The following is a 7,901-nucleotide window of genomic DNA, read 5'->3' as shown; positions in this document are numbered from 1 at the left end:
TCCTGTGGTCTGCAAGGGAACAATAAGCCCCTTCTGCCCAGAGTGGGGCTGACTGCTGACCAAGACCTCGAAAACTGTTGGGCACGAGGAGAATGAGTAGAAGGCATTCTGCTCTTTGAAAGCACTGATTCTTTAAATGGTGTCATTTTGACGTCTAGAAAACTTTAGCTTAAGACGTTAAGCGTATCTTCAGTGGTTCGTGTGATATCGTTTTCTGTCTCTGAACATGACGTGCTCAAAAGGAAGGTGATGTTAGTATAGAGAAAGATGGAACTGGAGAATTTTCATCACACAGACTCCTAGCCAAATCAGGGAAGGAGTGTGCTGTTTGCAGCTGTGTAATGACCGCTGGGTCCCCTCTGCTGAAATTCATTCTGCCCTCTTCTGGCCTGCCAGGGCACTTCCAGACAAAAGGCGTGCATGTCCACCGATGACTCCGCTGACCGCAGTGTCCATCCCTCCCTAAACTCCTTGAGGGCAGGGAGCTTGGTCTCAGCATCCCCGAGGCCTCACAGAGCCCATTGCAAGCATTTGTTGCATTGGATACTATTAAGGTTTCTAGAAAGCCAGTGAGGGTCAAAACTTGGGTTTTTGAGAATGTGACGAGCCGGTGGTACAGATGTAAAAATCCCAAACTCGGTTACGTACAGTGGCAGTAACTGGCAGCTCTGGGTGTGTCAGAAAAGAAAGGCACTCTTACTATTAAAATACAAACAATTAAAATAAATTGGATGAGGGCGCCTGGGTGGCTCAGTTGGTTGAGCAGCTGCCTTTGGCTCAGGTCATGATCCTGGACTTCCAGGATCGAGTCCCACATTGGGCCCCCAGCTCCTTGCGGAGTCTGCTTCTCCCTCTGACCTTCTCCTCTCTCATGTTCTCTCTCACTCATTCTCTCGCAAATAAATAAATAAAATCTTAAAAAAAATAATAAATAAATTGGATGAACTGTTACGGCAGACACTGTTTGGGCCTAGTCACTGATGTTCCTCCTTCCCCTCTTCATCTGTAAGGGGTTCCTCCCTCTCTCATCTTGGGAGAAGGAGCTGGGGTTGTGGGTTGCCTGTCCAACTCAGGCAGAAGAATTCCAGAGGAATCCCTCCTTCACCACACCATTGGCCCCATGAAATCCATCCCTGGGGATTTTCTGCGGAGCCACGCCCCCTTACTTCTACCCTTCTAAGTTATTTTTCTGCCCCTTGTAAATGGAAGAATCCTGCCTCCTCAAGCTATTGACAACACCCACCATATGTATTGCTCTCAGACGCTGGCACCTGGCTCAACCCAACGTACAAATTACCATAATTACCAAGGGCAAAATCCAAGGTTAATGATGATACAAATTAATGCATCCTTAAAATATATAAAAGTGTTCTCTAACTACTCCAAGATGAAATAAGGTTAATTAAAGTAATTTTCAAAATATTAACAGAACCATAGTTCCAGCAAGTGCAGGAACATTATCAGCACATTTGAGTCATTAAAGGATTTAAACAATTTATAGAGCTCTAGATAGAGCATTTATATTTGTGAAGGTCAAAAAAGGATAAGCCGGTTAGCTTTCTTTGGTGTGTGTGAGCCTGTTTTGTTTTTCCAGGCTGTGTCATTCCTCTGTATAAGATTTAATCTCCTCTACTGTTGTTTTCAGATTTCTCTTTAGGAAAAAGAGTATCTTGCTTATAGGAAAAATAATTGGTTAAGTTTAACCATTCACAAAAGGACAGTTATTTGTAGGTATTTAAACATGAAGATCTATCTGAGCAGGGTAATTTGTCATTTTTAGTGCTGATCTGACTGTCTATAAGAGCACAATTGAGTACAAAATGGCGATATTTCTGGGGTCCTGTGGCTACTTTGATTGATACTGAGAAGATACGGCTACCATTTTTAATTTTTAAAATGCAAGATTATCTTGGAGTAAATTAACCTAATCACACAGCTCAAGTAAATTAATGTCCGTTCATTACCTAATAGCAAAAATAATATTAACCTAAAGAATCTAAATCCCCTTCTGACACATATTCAATTTTTATAATGTTGCGTTGACAGTTGTTTTCTGGATTATATGTGGTGGTTCCCAGCATTAGCCTCTCTGCTAATTGGAAACGTTGAAAGTGAGGACACAAATATCCCCATGGTGTTGAAGAAGGTGGCTTCCAGAATTGATCTCGCTATATTACAACTTGGACACCACTTCACTAAAACACCATTGGGTATTTTGCATGGCAAGCCGGCTATAAATTTACCCAGCGCTTCTCAGAGCTTCTGCTCCTGTGGCCTAAGTGGATTTTTTCCAAGGTAGCCCGGGAGCTCTCACTGGGAGAATTCAGGTTCTCCAACCATCATGAGGTCCCCTCTCGCCCCCACTGTCTGCTCCAGGAGAGCCCACAGCGCAGCCACTGTCTTCCCTCGCACCCAGAGGGCTGCTGCCTGGCTTTTCCCGGGATGGGGCCACACGTGGGTCATGCAGACTGGAGGAAAGGCCCCGAGCTCACAAAACGTCTCCTCGGCGTTACCAGCGTGCACAGTTGGGAAATTGATGTTGCAACCTTGAGAAAGGCAGAGTAAACACGGAGCACGCCAGCTATTTGTTTTCCTGTGGGCGAACTCTGCGAGTTCAGACTGGAAGCCCTCCAAGGCCCGAAGGCTCCTCAAAAAGCAAAGTGTTAACCCCGGGCGCGGGGGGCTGCTCTTCCCGCCCTTTCTGTGCTGCTTTCTCTCCCGCCTAGAAAGTTCCAGAATATCTCTGCGCTTTTTTTTTTGCTTGCGATCTCTCTGGCTCACTGGTGTCTGTTCCTGTGTATCAGGAGGGCCAGACACAATGCAGGAAGAGCCCAAATGTCCACAGGGCGGAGGGACGCTGAAGAACATCTCGCAGAAAGGCTGCCTAGACGCAGAACGTGCTGGACACTGCTTGCGAAGACCCAGCAAGTGAGTCAACTAGCTCGGGCCAGACTTTTCTAGCTTTAAACATTTGCCACACGCTCCACTGCAATTGTGGTTTTCATCTTAGGAATTCTTACTTTTCTCCTTGGAAATGTAACAAGTTTGCACCGCTTTTATTTGTTGGGTTTTTTGTTGTTGTTGTTGTTGGTTGGTTTGGCTTTGGTTTTGGTTTTTCCCCTGAACAGGAGACGTGCAGTTTATAGACCAGTCTAGGTAAAATGATGATCTTAAATCCCTTCATCACTCTTTATTTTTAGGGTATAATCCACCGTTTCTACCATTTTATAAATTTTAAGTATAATCTTTTTCTAAGTATAAAATTCCTACATCTTCTTTATAGGAAACATGGGAAATGGGTATAAAATTTTTAAAAAATACTATGTATCATCTCATCACCCACACTTAAGCTCAGCTAATATTTTGATGTATTTCTTTTTCTTTCTGTCTCTCTCTCTCTGCCAGTTACACTATCTGCAGGCTGAATTTTTTTTTTCATTTGATCTTATATCATAAATATCTTCTCAATATTTGTTAGCAATAATCTTCAAAAATGAGATTCTTGATGACTTTGATAATATTCCATTGGAATGTACTTAACTAATCTCCTGTTGGTGGATATTAAAAGTAGCATTCCAGTAAACTCATTTCTGTGTAAGTCATTGGCCACAACTCTCAGTAATTAGTTACAATAGATTCCTAGAAATAAAATTATTGGGTCAAAGTATAGGAATAGTGTTAAGTTGTTGTTGTGTGTGTGTGTGTTTGTGTGTGTGTGTTTTAAGATTTTATTTATTTATTTGACAGAGAGTGAGACACAGGGAGAGAGGGAACACAAGGAAGGGGAGTGGGAGAGGGTGAAGCAGGCTCATGTGGGGCTCAGTCCCCGGACCCAGGGATCATGACCTGAGCTAGATAGACACGTAATGACTGAGCCACCCAGGTGCCCCTAGTGTTAAGTTTCTTAATACATTTTGCCAAATTGCTTTTTCTGAAGGATGCCTCTCAATTTATGCTCCCACCAGTAGTGACTGAGATGTGTCAGTTTGCTGGGTTCTCATCCATGTGGAGGACTGCTGTTTTTCATCCCAGCCAGTGTAATGGATACTTCTGCTGTTGGCACAGGTGGTGTGGCCCAGAGGTGGGGAGGGCGGTCAACTGGTAGTCAGAGACCTGGGCTTGAATTTTGGATCTTCCATAAACCACCTCTGTGACTTTGTGGAAAACCCTTTGCAGGAAGGATAAACGTTTGGATTGGTAGTAACTCTCCAAATGAGACAATAGATACGAAAATGCCCTCTAAATGTAAAACGTAACATTTTCTTATTACTGTAATCTATTATGACTACCCATTGCTACTAGTACCTAAGAAACATAAACAAAAAAATGACATGTATGGACATGTTGATTTAAAGTTTTCTTTTAAAAAATAAGAGAAAGCGGGGTGCCTGGGTATCTCAGCCAGTTAAACATCAGCCTTCAGCTCAGATCATGATCTCAAGGTCCTGGGTTTGAGCCACATGGGTTTGGCTCCCTGCTCAGCGGGGGAGTCTGCTTCTCCCTCTCCCTTTGCTCCTACCCCTGCTCGTGCTTCCCCTCCTCTCTCTCTCTCCATCAAATAAATAAATAAAATCTTTTTTAAAAAAACAAGACAACTTTTCTTATTAGCATATTTTGTCACATTTCTTTCTGAGCTCACACACACACAAATTATGCAGTTTCTGAAATCTCAGAGGACCCTCACTGTAAGGTACGAAAAAAAGTTGGCTGTCTTGGGTCATGCAAACTAAACCAAGAGTTGACACTTTTACCGAAGGTGAATTCAGGCATCATTGGTCTTTCGGTGGAGGTGGCAGAAACTCAAGAAAATTTTCAGTCTTAACGAACACAGTTCAGTAGGAAGCCTTCCCCCAATCAGGCCACTCTGCTCCCATTGTTCCAACACGTGATCTGCCGTCCACATTCTTCCCTTTCTCCCCATTGATCTTTAGCTGTTGTCCCTTGAGATTTGCCCAGGATCCCCTTTCTCCTGAAATCTTTCCCAACTACCCTGGGTGAAAGCTTTCTCTTTTCTAGATTCTTCCCTGTGAACTCCCGCAGGCCAGCTCTGGATTGCTCACTGCTTTGTAAACTCCTTTTTTTGGTTTCTAGTGTGTCAATCTTCCCTCCCTGTCTACACCATCAACAGTTGGAGGGGCGAGATCCTTCCCTTGCATTTGAAGCTCTGTGTATACTCTTGGTACTAAATCAAGTTGTCTCTGAGGTTGACAAAGACAGAAAGTTTTCCCTGGGGACAAGAAGTCACCTTCCCAGTACCTCCCACTGGGGAAACTTGCTCTAGACCTTGTCTCTCTTGGCGTGGGGAGCAGGGAGGGCAGACCAGTGCCTCCAGCCCATTCCTTCTGGGGACTGTTTTTCCCTCATTAATTGTGCTGACAGGATAAGAATAGCTCACAGCCCAGCAGCAAAAGCTAATGTGAGCAGTTTTATTCTTTCCTTGTCTTTTCCTCACCCTACTCCTCCTGAGTCACCTTCTCCCCTCCTTGCTAAATATATATCTCCTTTCTGATTAAATGTCACCTCTTTTTTTTTTTTTTTTTTAAACAAAGCTAAAGAAGAGGCTGGCTTTCAGTACAATCATGATTCCACTTATATCAGAAATATAAGTGTTCTGAAGGTAACAATGTCATATTCACATTTTGGAGAGATGAAATGTGATAACATATCAGTGTCAATTCTAGGTATGTTCCAATTTCCAAAGGCTTAATTAGGACATGTGTGATTGTACGAAAGATAAAGCCACCCCAATTATTCCAGTCAGAAGACAGAATAGAAGTGAAGCAAACTCTACCAGCTTTTCCAGCACATCAAGTTTGAAATCTGTGATTTATGAAAGAGAACCCTGGTTTTAAAGGCACTGAGAAGGACTGCGCTGGACAAAGGAATTGCTACCATATAGAGAGGCAAAGTTTTTTGCTTCCCGTCAGGCAACTGATTGCGGTCAGAGAGCCTTCCCAGTTTTGAAGAGCTGTGAGAGAAGGCTGCTGGTGCCTGGCTTCAGCCCTCATGGAACACAAAGATTGCAAGCATGTATGTCTATAATTGGGGCATTAGGTCCTGGGCAATGACCCAAGACAACTTTCCTCAGACTTTATAACACAGTTACAAAAAGAGCATTTGGCAAGTGTCCTGAGAAGAGGTTCTGAGAAAGAGCTCAGCAACCCAGCCAAATATAATTGCCTCCCCAAATTAGGTCAAAGTTGTCAGCATTAGTTGAAGACCTGGAGGCTAAAGTCAGAGAGCTCTGACCAGTCAATCTGTAAACAAATTCATTACTGGCCTTATTCAGAAACCAGTCCAGGGGCTCTCTCTGCTTTGCCAGCTTAAGAAAATACATGAGAAGGGCCAATTGAAATCTTCAGCTGGCCCTCGCCACACCCCCAAAGGGAATCATTCCGTAATCCAGAACTTCCAACTATTTCTTTCTTTCCATGTCATTGCACATTTTGTTTTCTGTTCAGTGCCCTTTTATTTTCAGAATCGTCTCCTAACTTTTTTCACAACCCCCGCAATGAAGACTCTGGATAAGGGTGTGAACGGCACCCAGCACGTGGTTCTGTACAGTTTGGGGAGCAGCAGAGTTTAACCTTGGCCCCCACACTCAGCCGTGCCAATCCCATGCCACCCACTGCCTTCTAGCCTCCCATCTTCTCAGCTTCCACAAACACGGGCGAGGTGGAGCCCAGCCTGTCGCAAGACAGCGCAGCCTGTCTGACTGTGAGCAAGAGATGCAGTGGCCGTCCACCAAGACCCAGTTTCAGGCGTAACATTAATACTGCCCCTGACTCGGAGCCGGTGTGGAAGACCAGTCCCGGGGGCTGAGCTAACAGGATATGCCCTCCTCACACCGTAGCCCTTGGTTCCCAGGTCTCACAGCTGCTGGACTGGAGGAAGTGGAAAGGAAGTACAGCAGCCCTTTGGACCACCAGAAATTCTCTTGCTGTTGCAATCCCATGAGACGAAGTTTGGAAAGGGACTTTGAACATCATGCAGGTCAGGAGATGTGAGGCCGTGAATGAGAGATGGCAAGGGTAGTGTGGTGCCCACCGCAGGCAAAAGTTGGCTAAATGTTGCCGCTAACATTTTGAATTCAAAGTTGAAAAGAGAGAATTAAAGTCAAATCCGGATGGCCCAGGCACTTGCTGACATTTCCAGCCTCCGGGTGCTGGTCTAGGGGTCCATGGGACTACCTCTGGCCGAAAGCCTTCTGGGCAGAAGGGCTAACAGGGTGTGCATCACTGTGGCCCAGGGTACTTAGCCACAGAAGGGGGTCCCACCCCGCCCTCGCCAGCTTCCTGTTTTACTGCCCCCTGGACACCCTATGCTGATAGGGAGGGCGCTTGGATCCCTGAGTCCCTGGATTGAGGAATGCCCTTCCGCCCAGAAGGCAGACCTTAGTCTGAGGGTTAAGCTACAGATTCCAGTGGTTATTTATTATTTAGTGCAGTAAAGCCGATCCTTTAAAATACATTGATTTTTTTTTCTTTTTAATTACATTTCTTCAGGAGCTCGGTGCTCTTCAGAGATGCTCAAGATGAGTGTAGTGACTGTGAATAAGTAGCTACACCACCAGAGATCTACACCACCAGAGATCTACACCGCCAGAGATCTACACCGCCAGAGATCTACACCGCCAGAGATCTACACTGCCAGAGATCTACACTGCCAGAGATCTACGCCACCAGAGATCTACACCGCCAGAGATCTAGGTGTTCAAGAAAAACGAGTCAATCCTAAATCTTTATATAGTGAATATATGCTTTATATATGCTATATATATGCTTTATATATATATATATAGCATATATATAAATATATATGTTTATATTTTATATTTATATATTTATATATGCTATATATATATGCTTTATATATGCTATATATATATATGCTTTATATAT

At 44.1% G+C, this 7,901-nt stretch overlaps 1 long non-coding RNA gene across 1 annotated transcript; it reads left to right on the top strand.

Annotated features, from left to right (window-relative positions):
• Positions 1 to 2,614: 2,614 nt before the first annotated feature.
• On the top strand, positions 2,615 to 7,622 carry LOC309844858. The gene is made up of 3 exons (XR_014300934.1): positions 2,615 to 2,928; positions 5,758 to 5,903; positions 7,506 to 7,622. It is a non-coding gene; the product is annotated as an uncharacterized lncRNA (long non-coding RNA).
• The last annotated feature ends 279 nt before the right edge of the window (positions 7,623 to 7,901 follow it).

Source organism: Mustela nivalis (assembly GCF_964662115.1).
Source record: "Mustela nivalis genome assembly, chromosome: 12".
Lineage (NCBI taxonomy): Eukaryota > Metazoa > Chordata > Mammalia > Carnivora > Mustelidae > Mustela > Mustela nivalis.
Note: the sequence above shows the minus strand (reverse complement) of the source record. Positions and strands in the feature narration are given on the sequence as shown.